The sequence below is a fragment of the Rhineura floridana genome, chromosome 2, assembly GCF_030035675.1.
Source record: "Rhineura floridana isolate rRhiFlo1 chromosome 2, rRhiFlo1.hap2, whole genome shotgun sequence".
Lineage (NCBI taxonomy): Eukaryota > Metazoa > Chordata > Lepidosauria > Squamata > Rhineuridae > Rhineura > Rhineura floridana.
In genome coordinates, this window is record NC_084481.1 from 70735180 (window position 1) to 70756017 (window position 20838).

The 20838-nt window shown below is 40.2% G+C and overlaps 1 protein-coding gene across 1 annotated transcript in view; it reads right to left on the reverse strand.

Annotated features, from left to right (window-relative positions):
- Positions 1 to 20838, reverse strand: part of THSD7B (thrombospondin type 1 domain containing 7B) — a 653838-nt gene that overhangs the window by 400693 nt on the left and 232307 nt on the right. The gene's annotated exons all lie outside the window — the stretch shown is intronic.

The window sequence follows — 20838 nt, forward strand, 5'->3', positions numbered from 1 at the left end:
TAGCTACATACTGTGAACCCCTGCATTTGACATCCACCAAGACACAACCAATTCAGGTTCCCTCCATTTTACCTGAAGAAAACAACGATGAAATGGAATCCTGAAGGATTCTCACAATTTCTGGGTACATAGAAAAAACTCTTTAAAAACCTGTACCTCTTTACTCTTAACGAGACACACATACCCTGTAGAAATCTTTTTTTTGTAAAAGCTTGTCATTTATAAATCCTGTTTCTACCAATTTTGCAATGCAAGGCATAATTTTAACGCATAAAATTAACATCTGCTTTTTTAAAATTATTTAAGCCCAAATTTAAATAGCAACTGAAAAGCTTAGACTGGACCTCTGCCTGGCTTTGACTCTGCTTTTATTCAAGTCTGCCCAAGTTGCACTCGAGGTGTATCCCCTGTAGTAGGTAGGTCATCAATCTTTGTTGAATAATTCTCTCTTGACTAAAAAGGCTTTGCAGCTTTTTTACGGAGGCCTGGTCACATTTGCTGTTAAAGAATAGGGAAGAAGTGCAGAACAGTCATAAGCCTAAATTTAGAGAGTCCAAGGACAAAAAGTGTAAATAAAAGGAAAAGATTTTTCCCCATCATTGAGGATTAAATTTACATTAGGAGTTGAGTTTCATGATGAGTTCAGTACAGTGATTAAACCTAAATTCAAGCAAAACACCTGCTTAGGTAATAGTTACACCAAGACTTACTACTTTAATATACAACTGCCACCTATTAGTATACAAACCAAAGCCCAAAAATAAACCGATGAAAAGGCTAGAAAATGGGTGAGGACTCTGCTGTGTTCAAACATAATAAATTAACTGTATAGTCCTCTTAAACACCACCCAGCCTCCAGCCTACTTTGTCTCTGCCTTCCTTTGACCTAGGGCAGGGGTGGGGGCAATCTCAGGCCCAGAACTTAATGTGGCCCTTCAGGTCTCTCTATCTGGCCCGCAGGACTCTTCCTAGGCCACACTCCCTCCTTAGCCACACCCTATTTCTCCAGGCCATACCTGTCACTGGTCTTGTTTCATATCATCCTTAAGTGTTTTTGCCTGGCTGGAATATGTCCTTGAACTTTGATTATGACTCTTGCTTGTCTGGATGGAGATAGAGAGGGCTACTGCACATAAGTAAAAATTGCTTTAATTGCTCCACCCTGCCTACCATTGGCAAGCGGCCCCCAGAAGAGAATGTGGCCTTCATGCAGATGAAGGTCCCCCATCTCTAACCTAGGAGAAACTCTGCTGCAGACATACATTAAGACAGCTGTACAGACCCTTTTTAATAAACCATTTAAGTTAATGACACCTGAACTGAGCCTAAACGCAATAGTCAAGGTTCAGACAACACAAATTATCTATGTCCTTTCCTCCTACCAAGTGGCACATGTATGACTAACTGTTTTTCTCCAAGAAATTTCCTAAGTCTTATCCGAACTCTTTAAGCTTCCTCAGGTTTTCATCAAATTATTCTCAGATTTCACTTTAACCAAAATTTAGGGACGACTATCTACCAGGCAGAGAATTTGTGCTTACATTGGATGCAAAGGGCTCCTAGATCAGAGTACATTTGCACTGCAGCTTAAACTTTCATGGCTTCTCAAAGAATACTGGGAAATTTTATTTGATTAATATGACAGACACACAGACATGGTTCCTATGGTCCTTGGGGTTTTGTTAAACCAACTTAGGTCTCTGTTGTAGATATGTCCTGAAAGTACAAATACATTTTCTAGAGGCCAGAGTATTTGAGATCTAGAAGCTTGTGGTAACAGATTGGTCCAAATATGAGCCACTCAGGGAGTCTGAAGAAAATAATCCACATAGTTTCAGGTTGCAATCCTGTACCCAGCACTGGAGATGTCTGAGGTGAGCTTAACATTAAAATCAGGGTGGAAAGCCTCTGGCCTGTGGGCCAATATTGGCCCAGGCACACATGCAGCTGATGCTTCCAAAAGACAGACTTCCTTCTCCCATCCCTGTCACCTGATGGAGACAGGACAAAAGTGCTTGCCAGTCCTATACTCAGCACTTCTCAAAGCATCAAGCCCTTGCACTGTGGTTCCCAAGCTCCCAAAAGCCACCTGGCTGTCAGGCACCTGGGAACCCTGTACAAGGGATCTTGACAGGCCACCCCTGCATGAAAATAATAGAGGCCATGCAGACAAAACATGCACATTACAAAAATGGAACATTTTCTTAGTATTCTACCATGGCTGGAAGTGTTTTCTTTTAGTACTTCTAGATACGAAAAGACAATTATCCTGTCTCAGAGACTTTTAATACGTCAATCAACTTTTGTCTGTTTCCTCATATATGCATTCTAGCATCTTCAATTATGAACAGCAAAATGGCAAATATATACAAAAGCTCATTTGAAAGATGAAAATGCCCTAGAGGAACATGTAAATTTAATATCAATTTACACCAAAAAATTAATGGGTTTTTTTTAAAAGTATAGAATGAATTTGAAAGAAATGTATGAAGCAATAGGCAGAATATAAAACTCATTTTAGAACAGATTAAGAAAACCATTTTTAAACAAGAACAACTAATAAAACAAATTTAGGAAAAATATCTGCATCTCTGATGTTTTTTGATCCTTCCATGTCAGATCTTCCTATCACCAATTCACCAAGTGTTGGGTTGTTCACCCACTACCAGGGAAAGTGAGCTGGGTCTAGAGCAAAGTTCTGCTTGTACATTGCATCTGAATCAGAAGAGGCTGTGAAGGTATTGGACCCACGTCTGGAGGCAGTGTTGGGCTGGATAGGAGCCAATAAACTGAGTCTGAATCCTGATCAGACAGAAGTGCTATGGGTGGGTGATTCCTTTGTCTAGGAATCAGGTGTACTGCCGCCTCTTGGAGGAATTGTACTTCCCCTGAAGGAATAGATTTGTAGTATGGGAGTGACTAGAGTTCCCTGTGGCTTCTGTGGCTAGCAGTGCTTATGCCCAGCTTAGGCTGATTCACCAGCTACAGCCATTCCTGGACCAGGATCGCCTGGCCTCATTTGTCCATGCTTTGGTGACTTCCCATCTGGACTACTGTAATGCACTGTATGTGAGGCTACCCTTGATGGTCCAGAGGCTGCAGCCAGTACAGAATGTGGGTGCTAAGTTGGTAAATGGGACAACACACTGGTACCATGTTTCACTGGTCCTGAAAGTGCTGCACTGGCTGCCAGTGGGCTACCGGGTCCAATTCAAAGTGTTATTGCTAGCAAATAAAGCCATAAATGGCTTGGGACTAGGGTTGCCAGGTTTCTGGCCTGAGAATGATCCTGTATCTTTAAGAGAAGAGAAAGTCAGCCAAGTACAGGTGTTCTTGCAACCCTGTAATGGGAAAAACCACAAGGTGGAATTCACCCTTCCCCCTCCCCAACTTTTAAAGATACAGAAGACCTCTTGGTTGCCAGGCCCGGCCTCCCAGAGGTCTTCTGTATCTTTAAAAGTTGTGCAGGGAGAAGGGAGAATTCCACCGTGTGGTTTTTCTCATTACAGGGTTGCAAGAACACCTTGGCTGTCTTTCTCTTCTCCTAAAGATACAGGATCAGTCTCAGATCAGGAACCTGGCAACCCTACTTGGGACCCAAGTACCTAAAAGAACACCTTCTTTAGTATCACCCATCTCAGATCCTAAGATAAGGAGGCAAGGCTTTGGTAGTGGTGCCACCACTAGGAACTGCCCAGTTAGCATTAAACCATGACATGGCCTTTTCAGTGGTGGCTCCCCATTTGTGGCATGCTCTCTCCAGTGTGCATTTGTCTCTGTCATTATTGACTTTCAGGAGGAATTTGAAAACATTTACCCAGGCTCAAGAAGACTGTTCCTGACAACCCGAAGACCACTGGATGAAAGAATGTTTTTAAGTGTAACTGGTTTTTAGAATGTTTTTAGCTATTTTTAAAATGCTTTGCTTTTTGTTAAATTATTTTGTTAAACTGTTTGTTGTCCTGGGCTCCTTTGGTAGGAAGAATAGAATAGAAATTCAATAAACAGCAACAACAATTTTCAAGAAAGCCTACTCCCTGAGGCTGTGTAAAGCTGGTTTGTATCCAGATTGTGGACGTTTACTTATCTCTGATTAGGGATGGGATCCATTGGCCAGTGCCATTTCAAAACCAAACAGGCTGGTATTAATTTGAGTTTGTTCTTTGTCCACTAGTCACTGCTTTTACCGGTCAATTTTATTCCTTTGCAAAAATATTGATATTAATATCAAAGGAAATATTAAAAATGAAATATTGATAAAATTATCATTCTTAATTTCAATATTTTAGAGACTGATTTTTTTTAAAAAAAATCCATTTTTGAAAATAACCACAGAAAATTGTTACATAAAAATCCAATCTGCAACAATAGGGAAGAAGCAAATGAATGGAAAATTCAATACCAAATCCAGATTGAATGAGATTCTAGCACATCCCTACTTATGATCTCAGGCAGCTGTGTGCAACCCAGAGAAAGCTCCCCTCATGGACTCCATCAGCTGTGCCAGGTTACCTGCTTTCTGCAACCCAAGAAATTGGGTGCTTGTGTAAGTGCACGTGATCTTGGTCTGCAAATGATAGTTCAGCAGCCAAGGAGGTTCAGCTGCCAGAGCTGGCAGTTGTAGCCAGGCACTAGCAAGTTTCACAATCCCAGACTGCAAAAGACTGTTGGAAGGGTGGAGGGTTACGGTTGGCTCAGAAATAAGTGGATTACACACACTTAAAAAAAAAAGAAGTTGGTCAGTTTATTGCCAAGCCAATCTGGAAAAAAAAAAAGCACAGAAAGCTTGCCTATTATGTCCCAAGAGAGAGTGGGAAAAGTTAGTTTTCAGTTTGGGAGCTTGTCTGCAAGAAACAGGCTTGTTGGGCCTGCCATTTCTTTAGGAGAACAGATGCTGTTTACTACTAGCACTACAATGCGTATAGTGTGTGTCTACTTCCCTCTTGCTGCAGCTGCACATTTGTAAATAGATACTATAAAAAACACCATAGCTCTCCAGGAATTCCTTCTTACTTAGAAAACTCTGGACTTTTCTGTTACTTGGAACTTGGGTAAATGAGACAGTATATTTATTCTGTGAAAACACTAAGAAAAAACCATGCTTGCTCATAATTGACAAGAGTTTTTAAGGTAAGGACAGGATGGAAAGTTGAAGAACTGGAGGCATCTGTCTCTTTGTGGCTAGGATCACTTAAATTTCAGTCCATAATTATGGCTTTCTGAAGCCACAGTTTCTCTTGGTTTTAATAAATGTAGGGTTGTTCACTCTCTGCAGCTATTTCTGGTAATGGATCATGGATTTATGGGGAAAAGTGCTTGTTGCAGCTTTTTAAAGGAACTAATTAATTGCTAATTACCAAGCACTATTCACTGGGAAGATCTGGAGCTTTCTACTCTGTTTAAGCTGCGGAGTGGAAATTTGGCCAACCAATGAAGCATCATAAATTAGTTTGCTACTGTGTCTAACAGCGAATGTCAAGAGGCACTGAGAACTCATTGAAATAAATTTTGTACCTTTGTTACCCTTTCTTTTTAAAAGAAGAGAACAAAAAAAAGAATAGCTTTTGGGGGGTGGAGTTGGACACATGTATGCATTCTGCATTTGGCTTTAGCACTATCAGTCTGTGTGTGTGACATGGGCAAACACAACACAACAAAATTTTGTCATTTTTATATTATAAATTCACATTTGGCAAATACTACTCTTGTTACATACTCTTCTTGCATTTATTCCACATGCATACTGTCAATTGTCATTGTCAAAAATATTTTCAAACTCTGGCCCAAAATACTTCCCTAAATGAAGAAAAAAAAATGCTTACTGAGCTCTGCTCATGGGCATCTTCTGATTCTAGTGTTCTTTGCATGTTATGCTCCCTACAGCCTTGTTTATATGTGGGGGAATTTGTGGAAGCTGCTTCTAGGCTCATGATCATGTTGTATTCACACACAGATGACAAATGTGAGAAGGTGAGCATCTATATGAGAGCTGTACATGTGGATGCTATCATTTCTACAATCACAACAGCCCTTCTGGGTCTTAAAGGGAGTAGATTTCCTAAGAAAGGGGGGATGAAAGATAAATAAATAATATATGAATAATAATAATAATCCATCAGCTCACATTACGGATAAAATAACCATCAGTACATCCATCTTAAACTAAACATATTATAAATGTTAATATAAGCCCTCCAGATGTCCAAATCGCTTTCCATGCAAAATTGATGTCTATATGAAAAATGTGCAGATGTGGCCAGGGCGGTGAGGTTCTCAAGACATTGTGTGATAGACGGTGGGTATTTATGCCTCCAGGCTCGAAATAGAAGTCTCTTAATGACCACAAGGGCTCACAAAACCCACTTTTGTTGTCCTGCTGTCAATTCCCGTACTACAGGAATATAATTTAAAAGTACATGAATATCTGCATATTTTACTTATTTTATATATTTATTGAATTTATATCCCACCTTCTTCTCCAAGGAAGTCAGGGTGGTGTATATGGTTCTCCACTCCTCATTTAATCCCCACAACAACCCTGTGAGATAGGTTAGGCTGAGAAGCAGCGACTGTCCTAAGCAAACATCAAGGATTTTGCCAATATATAATTGATATGGACAACTTCTGGTCTAGAGATGTTCAAGGAAAGGCCTTCATAAATGCTGCAGTCCAATATATAAGACACATAGCCCTCATACAGACCTTTTAGAGACATGCTCCTGATCTTGTAGAGAGAGGTCCTGCTTTCTACAGAATCAAGCAAAAAACTGACATTTCTGATGTCACATGCTTGTGTTGCCTTACTATATTCCAGTTATTATGCCTTCCTAATCTTTCTGTCAAATTATGTGTATTATAAAAATGGCTTACTTTCATGGTTCTCTGCATGTATATAAAATGGTGCTGACCAGGATTTTTTAAAAAACAACCTAAGACCTGGGGCTACATATTCAGTGATTTGCACCAGATCGATCACTTCTGCCAGTGCCAAAAGCTCGTTGGGCAGACAGACTAAAATAGAGTGAAAGCTAAATCAAGTTCCATTCCTTATATTAGAAGAAAAAAAGTAGTATAATTTTCAGTTATATTTCTCTCTCTTTTAGTTTGTAACCGTAGGGAAGATTTTAGTAATTTCTGGTTTTATCATTTGAAGAATATATAATTCTGTAGTTCCATGGAAACAGCACTTATTATTGCAAGTGGTATCGTGCTGTTAAATAACCATAACATAACAGGGCCCTTGCAATGGATTTTCAAAGAAATATTATATTGGCAAATAGTTCCACAAGTTGCTGCTGATTATTGAAAAGTTTCTAATCCGCACAGTGATGATAACAATCAGGCTCTGAACTCATTTCAGCATGAATTGTTTTTTCTTATTCTTCTAAGTTGCAAACCAGCTAGATATATACCTTCTGCAAACTTGCATGTACTTTATTTTGGTTTTTTGGTTTTTTAAAAAAGGTTTGCAAGGTAGGCTTGAGTTTAAAATGGCTCTATCTTTTATTTTAATTTTCCAAGAATAATGCAAATGCTCATTATTATTTTTTTAAAAACCAGTATATGAACTTTACAATAATTGTGTCTATTTCTGAGTTGAAACAATTACAGATGTCTTTTCAAAAACAAAAACAAACCAGAAATGCACAGGTAAAAAGAACTGCACTTTATTTCATTGGCAGGTTTTAGGGGTGGGACCAGAAGGACTGGACTTTCATGCCCAGTAGCGTCCCGTGCTGGTTGCAAACTAAGAGAGCAATCCATCTTGTCGAGAGCTGGCAGGAGCGGAGCCACAGAGGCAAAACTGGCAGAAGGGGCCACCACATCGAACTGCCGTTCTCAGGCCTCTAGGAGGGAAATATGCAGGCTGCGGCAGCAGGATGCAGCAGAAGGAATCAAAACACATGTTTCTTTCTGCCACCCCTTTTCCCGGAGTACCAGCTGCCAGTTTGGAGGTCTGCAGGAGGGAGCTGAACAGGACCTATGTGTAGCACAAGTGCCCCCCTCAGCCCCTCCCCCAACACACACCCCAGAATTCCCTTTTTTGGGCCTTGAGCTGGCTTCCATTGGCTTCTCTATGCCAGGCTGGGCTTCTCCAGCACATCCCTGGCTGTGTCACAGCTGTGCCAAGAGTGGGGACTTCTGCTGGTGCAGCCTGGCTGAGTTGGGACCCAGCCAGCTTAGCCAGGGATCTGTGGTATCCACCTCCCCTCAGCCTGGTGCATACACAACATGATTTGCTTCCTCAGGCTGTACTTCTGGCCCTCCCAATGTTGGTGATGGTGTTGGCGGGGCTAGGATACAGCACAATTGCCTCTCGGACGGTATCCTCCAGTGGAGAGGGAGACCGCTGTTGTGGAGGCTCTGAGGCCCACGAGGTGGTAAACTACTTTCTGTGGGCCTCTCACAACATCGGCATGTCCCCAAATGGCAAGCTCCAAAATGGGCATTTGTGGATTGGGTGCCTGAGGAGTTGGATCTGTGTCAGCCTGGAGATGAGAGGATGAATACTGCCCCTCACCTTTCAACCTAGCTGGCTTCCTCAGGCCCTCTTAAGATCACTCTGCCTGGAAAATTTCAAAAGTAGTTCAGAAACACATGGGTGTCTGCCATTCAAATGAAAAAGATGATGATGATGATTTTACTGGCTGGCCTTCTTTGGTAGCCTTTGCTTTCTTAGAGCTTACCTTGTACTGTGCCTCCATGGAAGGTCTTAGACAATTCCCCGCTCCCTTCTACAGCTTCAAACTTTTGCAAAAGGCAGCAGAAATTTCTTTTGGGGTTGGCTGGCTAAGGCACTCACAGCCCTTTATCTGCTAACCACCAAAATGGTCAATCCAAATCATTCTCTCACAAACTGGAGCGAACGTCTGGTGCTCATTTTAGCATTGGCTACCTGAGACCTTCCAACGGCATCAGCTGCCCACTGCTAAAATGACCAGCACTTCCCTTCCTTTCTAGTATTGAGCTTGGGGTGGTGGTGGAGATTGGAATCTTCCCCACAGTTGCACTGAGCCTTCTCCTCATCTCCAGATCAGCATGATGACACTATGCTCCAAATCCCTGGATGACAGCTCCCAATAGTTTCATATAGAATTTAAATAGCATAGGAAACTCAGAGTGGGTTGTAAGCCGTTAGATTAAATATTCTACAGGCACTATCTCTGTTATCATATCAGAATTTGCAAAGATTGAATGCCTCAAGCATTGGTAATAGGAGCAACAATATTCTGGACAGACTAAATAGTGCTTTAAAAGAAAAGAACTAGCATCTTGAAAATAGCCCTGACAAATTGGTGACATTTCTGAAATATTGATGTTATATGCTCCTGATGTCTATGGCCTATGGCTATCAACAGACTAGCTGCAACATTCTAGGCCAACCGTATACAAACTGCTTTCGTGAGAAGCCTTGCATGCCACCCTGGGCTCCTACTGGGAGGAAGGGTGGGATATAAATCTAATAAAAATAAAATAAATAAAATGTAGCATGTGATGTTAGTCTAGCCAAGAGGCTACCAGGATGAACACAACAGTGACAAGGTCTCTCTTTTCCAAGAGAGATGCAGCCGGTACATCAGTAAAAGCTCCTTGCCACAGCATTCACCTGAGGATCCAGAAGCAATCAAACTATGGGCTTACTTTTCATGAGGAGTACAATCCTATCTAGGTCAGGCAGGACAACCACTTTGCCAACTTTAAGACCTCCCATCATGAACAATTCCATTTTGTCTGGATTAAGTTTCAGTGAACCACCCACATTCACCCAGGACTCATCTGAAGTACAGATTCAAAAGAAAGGAAAAATAGAGCCAAGTATTATCACCATACTATTGACAACCTGTTCCAAAACACTGAGTTAATTCTTCCAATAGTTTCATGTAAATGTTAGAAAAACAGAATAGATCCCTGCACATGAACACTCAGTGAGAAAGAACAGCCTCCCAGCACCACCTTCGTGGTGAGAGATATTCTTGGCATACATAAGGTCCCCAATCCAATCATTGACATCTCATGTAACAAGCACAAGAAAGACCCCTGACCGAGACATATCAATTCATTCAACTCCAAGCTTCTTCTGAGTACTGTCAGTCAATTACTTTTTTTTTGTTGCTTTGATAGCTTTTCATCGTCATAAAAATAGAAATATATTATTAGCATACTAAGGAATAACACCATTCTCTATCTTTTTTTTAAAAAAAAGTTAAAAATGGCAAATGTAAGTGTTTGGCACACAATCCATCCAACACTTTAAAAACATAGAGAGCTAGAAGCATTAGACAGAGGTTAGAAGGATTAGATTTTCACCTAAGGATAATGCAAAGGGAATAATGGCGGCAGAGAGCATGAGCAAATACTAGAAATGTCCCTGACCACAAAAAGATGCTTGAAACAACAACAAATAATTTGACTTCCGGGAAGGGTGACTTCGCTTGTGCCTGCTTTTGAGACGGGCTCCCGCCTCAGAAGAAGCTTATTCAGATATAAATCAGTCAGAACATTTTTTTTTTTGACTGATGAAATTTCTCCCAGGCAGGGAGAAACGTAGAGATCAACCTCAAAAGCCTGTTTTTGTTGGGAGGACTGGATTTCATTAATTTATGAGAAAAGGTCCAGCCAGCAATGCCGGATGGACTTCTGAACAAGCTCTATCTGATTAATGCGATACGTTTATCTTTTCTTCAAAGAGAAAACGGACTAACAGGCAAGCACCCTTCTTTCTATTTTTTTTTTTACTTGGTTTAAATTGTTGCAGCAAAAAGAGATTTGTCAAATGAATCAGCTTTAAAGAACTTCTGGGCGAGCTATAACTCTTCTCTGTTATTCACGAAATTAACAGCTTATCTCTGTTTCTATTGCAAAAAGCTGTCCTGGAAGTGCATTCTTTTTTTTTTTTTTACAATAATTTTTATTCAAATTTTCATAAAACATAGAAAACAAAATCATAAAACATTCAAAGACAAAAAACAAAACAAAACAAAAATGATTAAACAAAAAAAAATAAAATGTTGACTTCCCATTTGTCACATATCAAATCAGTTATAGGTCTACAATATATAACAATCCTGTCTCTTAAATCATATTATAAAATCACTTTCCTCCAGTAGTTATCTTAATTAATCATCAAATCTCATAAACATTACTTTATTCTTTCCACAAAAAGTCAAAGAGAGGTTTCAATTCTTTAAGAAATATATCTATCAATTTTTCTCCAAATAAACATGTCAATTAATCCATCTCGTTAATAATTATAATAATCTTATTGTCATAACCATAGTCCAAATAAACATATCGATTAATCCATCTCATCAGAATCTGTTAGGTCCAATAATTTCAATAGCCATTATTCCATTATCCCTATTAGTTCCATCTTCCATCTTCAATAGTCCTGTTAAGTCCAGTAATTTCAGTGTCCAATCTTCCATTATCAGTATTCCATAATAATCTTGCTGTTGTAGCCATAGTCATATAATAAGAGTCTGATGGGAATTTCCTCTATCCCAAATATTTTCTTGCCATCCATTCTGAATAAGTTGCTGAAATACTGTTGTAAAGTCATATCTGTGTTCTTCTTTTTTACAAAATGCACTGGCTCATCTCTTAAGAGTTTTTCCATTGTCACATGGCTGCAGTTAATTCCATAGATTTTCTCTATATCAAGCTCCATCACATCATGCATTCTAAAGATAGAAGTGCATTCTAAAGATATAAACAGAAGAGGGATTTCTATTCCGAGGAGAAAAAAATAAAAAATATGAACTTTGGAACATTATATTGTCTGGGACTATTCTCTTTTTGGTCTATTTTATTTTGACGAATCTGCTTCTTCACGACGCCACTAACTGTTTTGATGCTGGGAACTAAATTTGTTTTGTATTCTTGAACATAGAGAGATAAGGCAGGCTGCTCTGTTTCTACTGTGATGTCATCAAGCCTGGAATATTAACCCAATTGTTGCTGAAATAAGAAATGGTTCTTCTTTATTTTTGTTTTGTTTTGTTTTCGTGGTTTTAAAAATGGCAATCAAGAAAGTGGCTGAGAATCTGGAAGTAATTATGTTTCAGAAAATAATGGATGAGATTGAGATAACGAAACAAACCCTGCGACAGGGCAGTAAGGAGCTGAAAATTGAACTGAGCAAAATGACGCAGGAGCTTAAAGAAATAGGGGATCCTGTGAGAGAGGAGAATGAGATCAGAGATGAGAAAAGAAAAAATAAAGGGAAGATACAAGCCCTGGAGATTGGAACAAATGTGGAATTGGAAAAAGATCTGGAGTTTATGGATATTAGAAATAAAATCTACTGTTTGGAATTTAACGTTATCTCTGAAGAAATTAATGAAGATATTAGAGATAAAGTTATCAATGGCTTGGATAATCTTCTGGACTGGAATGACGTGATGGAGCTTGATATAGAGAAAATCTATGGAATTAACTGCAGCCATGTGACAATGGAAAAACTCTTAAGAGATGAGCCAGTGCATCTTGTAAAAAAGAAGAACAGAGATATGACTTTACAACAATATTTCAGCAACTTATTCAGAATCGATGGCAAGAAAATATTTGGGATAGAGGAAATTCCCATCAGACTCTTATTATATGACTATGGCTATGACAGCAAGATTATTATGGAATACTGATAATGGAAGATTGGACACTGAAATTACTGGACTTAACAGGACTATTGAAGATGGAAGATGGAATTAATATGGATAATGGAATAATGGCTATTGAAATTATTGGACTTAACAGATTTGATGAGATGGATTAATCGATATGTTTATTTGGACTATGGTTATGACAATAAGATTATTATTATTATTAACGAGATGGATTAATCAACATGTTTATTTGGAGAAAAATTGATAGATATATTTCTTAAAGAATTGAAACCTCTCTTTGACTTTTTGTGGAAAGAATAAAGTAATGTCTATGAGATTTGATGATTAATTAAGATAACTACTGGAGGAAAGTGATTTTATAATATAATTTAAGAGACAGGATTGTTATATATTGTAGACCTATAACTGATCTGCGACAAATGGGAAGTCAACATTTTATTTTTTTGTTTAATCATTTTTGTTTTGTTTTGTTTTTTGTCTTTGAATGTTTTATGATTTTGTTTTGTTTGTTTTATGAAAATTTGAATAAAAATTATTGTAAAAAAAAAAAGAAACAACAACAAATAATTCCTTTATGCAAAGAAAATTCACAGAAGGGAACATTCACCAACTGTCAGAAATGGTAAATGTTCAAGAGACACATTTCTAGAAAGGAAAATAAAACATGAAGCAAAGCCCTCTGGAATTTAACCTGCTGAAGAATGAGACACTGTGTCTTTGTAACATTAAACCAATAGTCTCTAAACCCTCCGGTTTGATCTGTGCTGCAGGGAAAGCACAAATACTGGAGACACAAGAATTCTTCATTCTCCACCCAAAGTGCTAACATAAATCCCTTGTGCATTTAAGCATGAGAAGACTAAAAGGACATGTTCGCAAACTTCAGCCCCATCCACTAAAAGAGGCAAGATTGTGGCTTATGATGAAAAGTAAAAAAAATAATGTTGCAGCATTGCAATAAAGAGGTTCTTCGGTTCTACTTACATTTTGAACAATCACTCTGAAGTAGCATTGTTTGGGCTGTTGTACAGTGATTCACTGAAATGTCTTCACACCATGTTCAAATTCCAAAGGGCTTCTCAGCCTGAAGCAAACGGGGGAGAGATGCTATGGGCAGGTCTTTAGAATGGACACCCACCGCCCTACTCAGCCAAATGAGCAGAAGGGCCTGCCCAATACAGCAGGTGTACCACATTTTGAAATGTTGTTTTGACTTTTCCATGCATCTCAAGGCAATTTACAAAGATGCCATAAAAACAACTAAAAATAGTTCTTAAAACAGTGAAACAACCTAAAGAGCGGTTTAAAAACAATACAAAATGAGCACCTAAGGCAGGAACTTTTTCAGCCAGTTGGAAACGCTTGTCAAAAACAGAAATATATTCAGTGGCTTCCAGAAACTACAGACAGTGCCCACCTGTTGTATTTCAACAGGGATGCAGATTCACAAAACAAGGGCAGCCACATTGAAAGCCCTGCTCTGAGTTACAGTGGGACAGGGTACTGATAATTTACCTTACCATCTAAATGGTAAGAGTTTAAAATGTCCTAAGCATGCCACTGTTCAATGGTAAACATGGTATTGTCATGTTCACATACGATGCCTGAACCCACAGAGAAAGTAGCGAGGCTGGAGTAAGGGTTGCTGGACCACAGGCAGCTCCAAGAAAACAACATGCTCTGACAAAGTTGGGAGCAGACTGAGGCCTTTTATGCCTGTGTCCAGATTACCTTCTCCAGGCTCTGCCTCCTTGAGAGAACTCCAAAGACTTAAAGAATCCCCCTCTGGCCTGAAGACAAGCACCCCTCTGTTCTATAGCCTCCCTCCTGGTGTTCTCCCTGCACTGCTGGACTGGTGCTGTGTGGTGGGAGGCATCTTTTTTGGCTCTCAGTGGAAGGTACCCATGAGGGTCCAGGCTCTGACCCTGATGATGTGGGAGGTTCCTCTGGAAGTTCCTGTTCAACAGCCTCATCGTCAATCATCAGCACTGAGCCCAGACCCAGCTCTTCATCCAGTGCCCCTGCAGCCTCCAACTCTGTCCAGATAACTGCTGGATACAGGGGTCATGACAGGTATACAGCTGGAGTGGAGAACCCATGTTCCTCCAAGTGTTACTGGGCTACAACTCCTTTGTTGTTGTTGTTGTGCCTTCAAGTCGACTGAGACTTATGGCGACTCTATGAATCAGCGACCTCCAAGAGCATCTGTCACGAACCACCCTGTTCAGATCTTGTAAGTTCAGGTCTGTGGCTTCCTTTATGGAATCAATCCATCTCTTGTTTGGCCTTCCTCTTTTTCTACTCCCTTCTGTTTTTCCCAGCATTAATGTCTTTTCTAGTGAATCATGTCTTCTCGTGATGTGTCCAAAGTATGATAACCTCAGTTTCATCATTTTAGCTTCTAGTGATAGTTCTGGTTTAATTTCTTCTAACACCCAATTATTTGTCTTTTTTGCAGGCCATGGTATCCACAAAGCTCTCCTCCAATGCCACATTTCAAATGAGTTGATTTTTCTCTTGTCCGCTTTTTTCACTGTCCAACTTTCACATCCATACACAGAGATCGGAAATACCATGGTCTGAATGATCCTGACTTTAGTGTTCAGTGATACATCTTTGCATTTGAGGAGCTTTCCTAGGTCTCTCACAGCTGCCCTCCCCAGTCCTAGCCTTCTTCTGATTTCTTGACTATTGTCTCCATTTTAGTTAATGACTATGCCAAGGTATTGATAATCCTTGACAAATTCAATGTCCTCATTATCAACTTTGAAGTTACATAAATCTTCTTTTGTCATTACTTTAGTCTTTTTGATGTTCAGCTGTAGTCTTGCTTTTGTGCTTTCCTCTTTAACTTTCATCAGCATTAGTTTCAAATCATTACTGGTTTCTGCTAAGAGTATGGTATCGTCTGCATATCTTAAATTATTGATATTTATCCCTCCAATTTTCACACATCCTTCATCTTGGTTCAATCCTGCTTTCCGTATGATATGTTCAGCGTATAGATTAAATAAATAGGGTGATAAAATACACCCCTGTCTCACACCCTTTCCGATGGGGAACCAGTCAGTTTCTCCATATTCCGTCCTTACAATAGCCTCTTGTGCAGAGTATAGGTTGCACATAAGGACATTCAGATGCTGTGACACCCCCATTTCTTTTAAAGTATTCCATAGTTTTTCATGATCTACACAGTCAAAGGCTTTGCTGTAATCTATAAAGCACAGGGTGATTTTCTTCTGAAATTCCTTGGTCCATTCCATTATCCAACGTATGTTTGCAATGTGATCTCTGGTGCCTCTTCCCTTTCTAAATCCAGCCTGTGTTGGAATATGTGGTTCAACTCCAACTTGGGTTGAGGCTGTATGGGGTTAAAAAGGGTAGCTAGAGAGGAGACCTCTTGGTTGCTAGGCTATACCTATCCCTTTGATCTCCTGCTGTCTTTTCCTTCCTGCTAGACTGATATGCAGAGGATGTTGATCCCAGTTCCTTCCCTCCTTCCCAGTCTTCTTCTTTCTCTCGAGAGGGGAGCAGACATCTTTCCTTTGTATCTCCCTCTCCTCCAGCATGAGGGCGAGCACTGGGCTCACTGCTTGCTGCTCCAACTTAGCTAGTTAGCTAGATATAGGACTCTTTCCTATCAAGCATGTACTTCCAGAATAAAGTAGTTATTTCTTATTTTAAGTTTAAAGTCTCTGTCTGACTAATTTACAGGGAAGGTAGAATCTTAGCAAAGATTCAAACACACACAAATAAGCTCGCTCAATACTCTCTGTTCCCAGCATTGCGACTCTCCGGCAGCTTGGATGTCTGGCATTTCTCGCTCCATATATGGTAAGAGCCTTTGTTGTAGAATCCTGAGCATTACTTTACTTGCATGAGATATTAAGGCAATAGTTCAATAATTACTCCATTCCCTAGGATCCCCTTTCTTTGGAATTGGGATGTATATGGAACGCTTCCAGTCTGTGGGCCATTGTTCAGTTTTCCATATTTCTTGACAGATTTTAGTCAAAATTTGGACAGATTCAGTCTCAGTAGCTTGTAGCAACTCTATTGGTATGCCATCTATTCCTGGTGATTTGTTTCTTCCAAGTATTTTAAGAGCAGCTTTCACCTCACATTCTAAAATTTCTGGTTCTTCATCATACGGTTCCTCCGTGAATGAATCTGTCATCCTGGCATCTCTTTTATAGAGTTCTTCAGTGTATTGCTTCCATCTTCTTTTTATTTCATCTCAGTCAGTCAGTGTGTTCCCTTGTTGATTATTCAACATCCCTACTCTTGGTTTAAATTTCCCTTTCATTTCTCTAATCTTTTGGAACAGAGCTCTTGTTCTACCCTTTTTATTGTCCTCTTCTATTTCTATACAGTAACTATTCTAATAGTTCTCTTTGTCCCTACGTACTAGTTGCTGTATTGTTGCATTTAGGGTTCTGACTGTGTTTCTATCTCCTTTTGCTTTTGCTTTCCTTCTCTCTTTAACCAGTTTCTTCAGTCATCCATTGAGGTCTTTCTCTCTTTTTAACTAGAGGTATTGTCTTTTTGCATTTTTCCCTGATAACATCTCTGACTTCATTCCATAGTTCTTCTGGTTCTCTGTCAACTAAGTTTAAAGCCTCAAACATGTTCCTCATTCGATCTTTATATGCTTCTGGGATGTTATTTAAATTGTATTTTGGCATTATGATTGCTTTGTTGGTCTTCTTTAGCTTTACTCCTATCATCCCTGATTGTTGGCTGGAGCTGATGGGAGTTGGAGACCAACAACAGCTGAAGGGCTACAGGCTCCCCATCCCTGATATACAGCAACAAATAAAACCCTCTGGAAAGCAGACTATGAACAGAAAATGCCTTAGCACAGGGGTTCCCAAACTGTGGTACCAGGACACCAGTTGTCCACAAGCTTCATTCAGGTGGTCTGTGGTGTGTCTGTGAAGAACACTTTGTTACAAGGCAAGGCCCTGGAGCCTGCTAACCTACAATTCCCACCCCACACCCCTTCTTATGTGGCTCGGTATGCGTTCCTGAGGTGTTGTGCAAAAGACAACAAGAGCAGCTGTTAAGACACAAAATTCACTAAAAGCTATTGAATACATGTTATCTTCTCCTTGGCAGAGTTCCCTCCAGTCCAAAAGAAGAATCCCATTGTTCTAAGTATTGGAAGTAGCCTGAGTTTTCTCTGGGTCAGAGAGAAATATGCACACTCACACAAAATAATCTCTTTCCCAGACCCCTCCTTGGCAGGGGGGGAAGAGAGAGAAAAAGTCTTTTTAAAACTGATGCTTGAATCTAGGAGAAGAAGAGAAGAAGGGGGGCTGATGGTGATCTGAGGGACGCTCTAAAACAACGCTCTCAAGGCAGGACTGCAGGAACGGAACCAGAAAGGGAGTCTAAGCCTCGGCCCAAGCCTGGAGGCAAACAGATCCCTTCCTGTTTTGGGGGCAGAGCTGTTCCACATCACTTCAGCTGCATTCCACTGCCCACTCCTGGGCCTAGGATAGGTAATCGCTTCTACCTGTCACTCTTTATAGTAATAGGGTCCTTTGATCTCTTTAGTTTAAAGTTATGAATGGGTTAGGCTATTAATGATTAAGCTGCCACGCACCCAGTAATTTTGTAATGCTATTCCTTTCTCTCAATAAAATCAAGCTTTGCTTTATTTTTGTTTGGATATCTGTCTGTCTGTCTGTCTGTCTGTCTGTCGATTGATCAATCAAGATAGATATAGATACACACACACCATTTAGGCACACTTCAGGGCAAAGAGCTTGTTTTATCCCTAGCAAAAGATTCCCCTCCTCTCAAGGAGGTGTGTTTCACTTATAATTTGAGTTCTATAGGATTCTAATTGTAATACAATAAAATAGCATGTAAGAAATAAACGAAGCTATAAAACTATAATTAAAAATCATACAGCATCTAGCACAGTGCACTGCAGTGCTTAAACGGTCCACCAAGAGCCTCAGCAATTTTGGGGTGATCCACTCCATCCAAGTTTGGGAGCCACTAGTGTAGTGGTTTCTCAGTGGGTTAGGAGCCAGGTGCAATTAGCCATTCATCAGCTCGCCTGAGGTAAGAACCAATTGATGCTGAGCAACCAAGTGGCAATACTTCTGATAAAGTTCTCAGGTTGAAGAGACTGTTATTACACACACACAGCACTGCACAGGACTACTTCTCCTATTCTAGAAAGCCATACCTGTGAAAGCAATGAAGCACATGCTCAGTTTATTTCTGGTATTTATTGACTTCCCATAAACCGCATCCTCTGGACATTTGTTCCCTAGACCAGAAGGAGCAAGTGTGCTTCTGCATCCTTATATGGCTGGCAACTCTTTCTGAATGAGGTATTAATACTGAGGCCCTCCTGCAGCCACAACTTTAAAAGATGAGGAGAGAGTGCTGCAATAAGCAAGAGGGCGTACCAGATCTAAAAGCTTTAAGTACCACTCAGGCCCTCTTCTTGCTATGACATGGTGAGATGCAGAGAGCCATCGACATGATCGCTCCCAAGTGTCCTCACTATCACTGTGAAGTCCATGTTGCTATGTGGATTTTCTTGGAGCATCAGCCAATGGAATTGGCCAAAAAATGACTGAAAAACTCATAATGAAGGCAACCAAGCAAACTTTAGAGTTCATGATTATGCATAGAGTGGTAGCGTGGGTGGCAAAAAAAACCACCCTCAAATGCATCCTTGAATAGTGATCTGGGAGCACTGTTTAGAGTGGTGTGGGGCTTGTTAACATAAATCCACAACTAGTGGGAGGTTGGAGTCCGCAGATGCTTGCTGTGATGTGACAAATAACAAGGCACTTCAAAGATAAAGTCGCTTTCATCTATCCAGATTTGGTCAAGGCATCTCCAGATAAAATGTTCAATGCACCATATGGGCTGGTAGTTTCAGCTTTTGAGAACTGAGGATGTGGACTTGTGGTTGTTTAGTCAATGACATACCCTCTAGACCCTTGCCCATTGTGACTAATTCTAGTGAGTTTGGGGGATGACTGGGTGGGTCCTGATCATTGTGAATGTGTCTTTACACTTGCGAGTGGTGCCTACTGTTCTTAAAGAGGCAGTAATGTGATTGCTCCTTAAAAGGCCTAGAGGTATGTGAAAGCTTCCTATTAGTCAAACATCCCTTGAGCTGCTTGAGAGGATTGCTATGCAACTACAGCTGTTCTTGGAAGAAACAGATTATCTGAACCCATTCCAGTTTAGCTTTAGACCTGGTTTTGAGACTGAGTCATCCTTGGTCACTATGACAGATGACCTTCATGGGGGAGGGAAGGAGGAGTCCAACCCTCTTGTTTCTCTCTGTGGCTTTTTAATACCATTGACCATGGGCCTCCTGCAGATACCATCTTATCAGGAGGTCTATTCCGCACAACATAGGAAGAAGACCTTTAGTGTAGTGGCATCAACACTTTGGCATCCCCCCCTTAAATATTAGGTAGGTGCCATCTTTGTTATCTTTTCAGCACCTACTGAAGATTTTCCTCTTTCAACAAGCCTTTTAAGTAGAGACCTTATCCCAGTCTGCATCTGTGTTGGAATTGCTATTCAAGATGTTTTTAAAGCTTCTTTAAAAAAGAGGTTTTTAAAGATATTTTGTCTTAGTATGTTTTTAAAGATGTTTTGTTTTAATATATTTTAATGTCTGTTTTTATTATCTTTTATAGTGTTTTTGTTTGCCGCCCTGGGCTCCTACTAGGAGGAAGGGAGGGATATAATTGTAATCATCATCATCATCTTATTGGATTGATTCTGTGGGTTTGTGGAGTAGGATGTACTGTGCTACAGCGGTTGTGTCGCTAACAATGGAGCCATTTCTAGAAAGTGGCACTGGGAGGCTGTACCTTGATCCCCTAATACATAATTATAGTGCTACAGGGGTGCTACAGGGTTCCATCTTGTCCCCAATGCTATTTAACATCTACATAAAGTCATTGGGAGAGGCCCTTAGGGGATTTGGAGTGAGATATCACCACCCAGTCCTATTTCTTGTAACATCTGAATCAACAGAGGCCGGATTAGTGCCTAGACACAGTGGTGGGCTGGATGAGGGCTAACAAGCTAAAACTGAATCCTGACAAGATGGAGGCCTTGTAGGTAGGAGTTCTTGGGTCTGGCAACTAGACAGTGTGCTTGTTCTGGACAGGATTGCGCTACATAATTTGGGGCTGCTCCTGGATCATTACTTGAACCACAA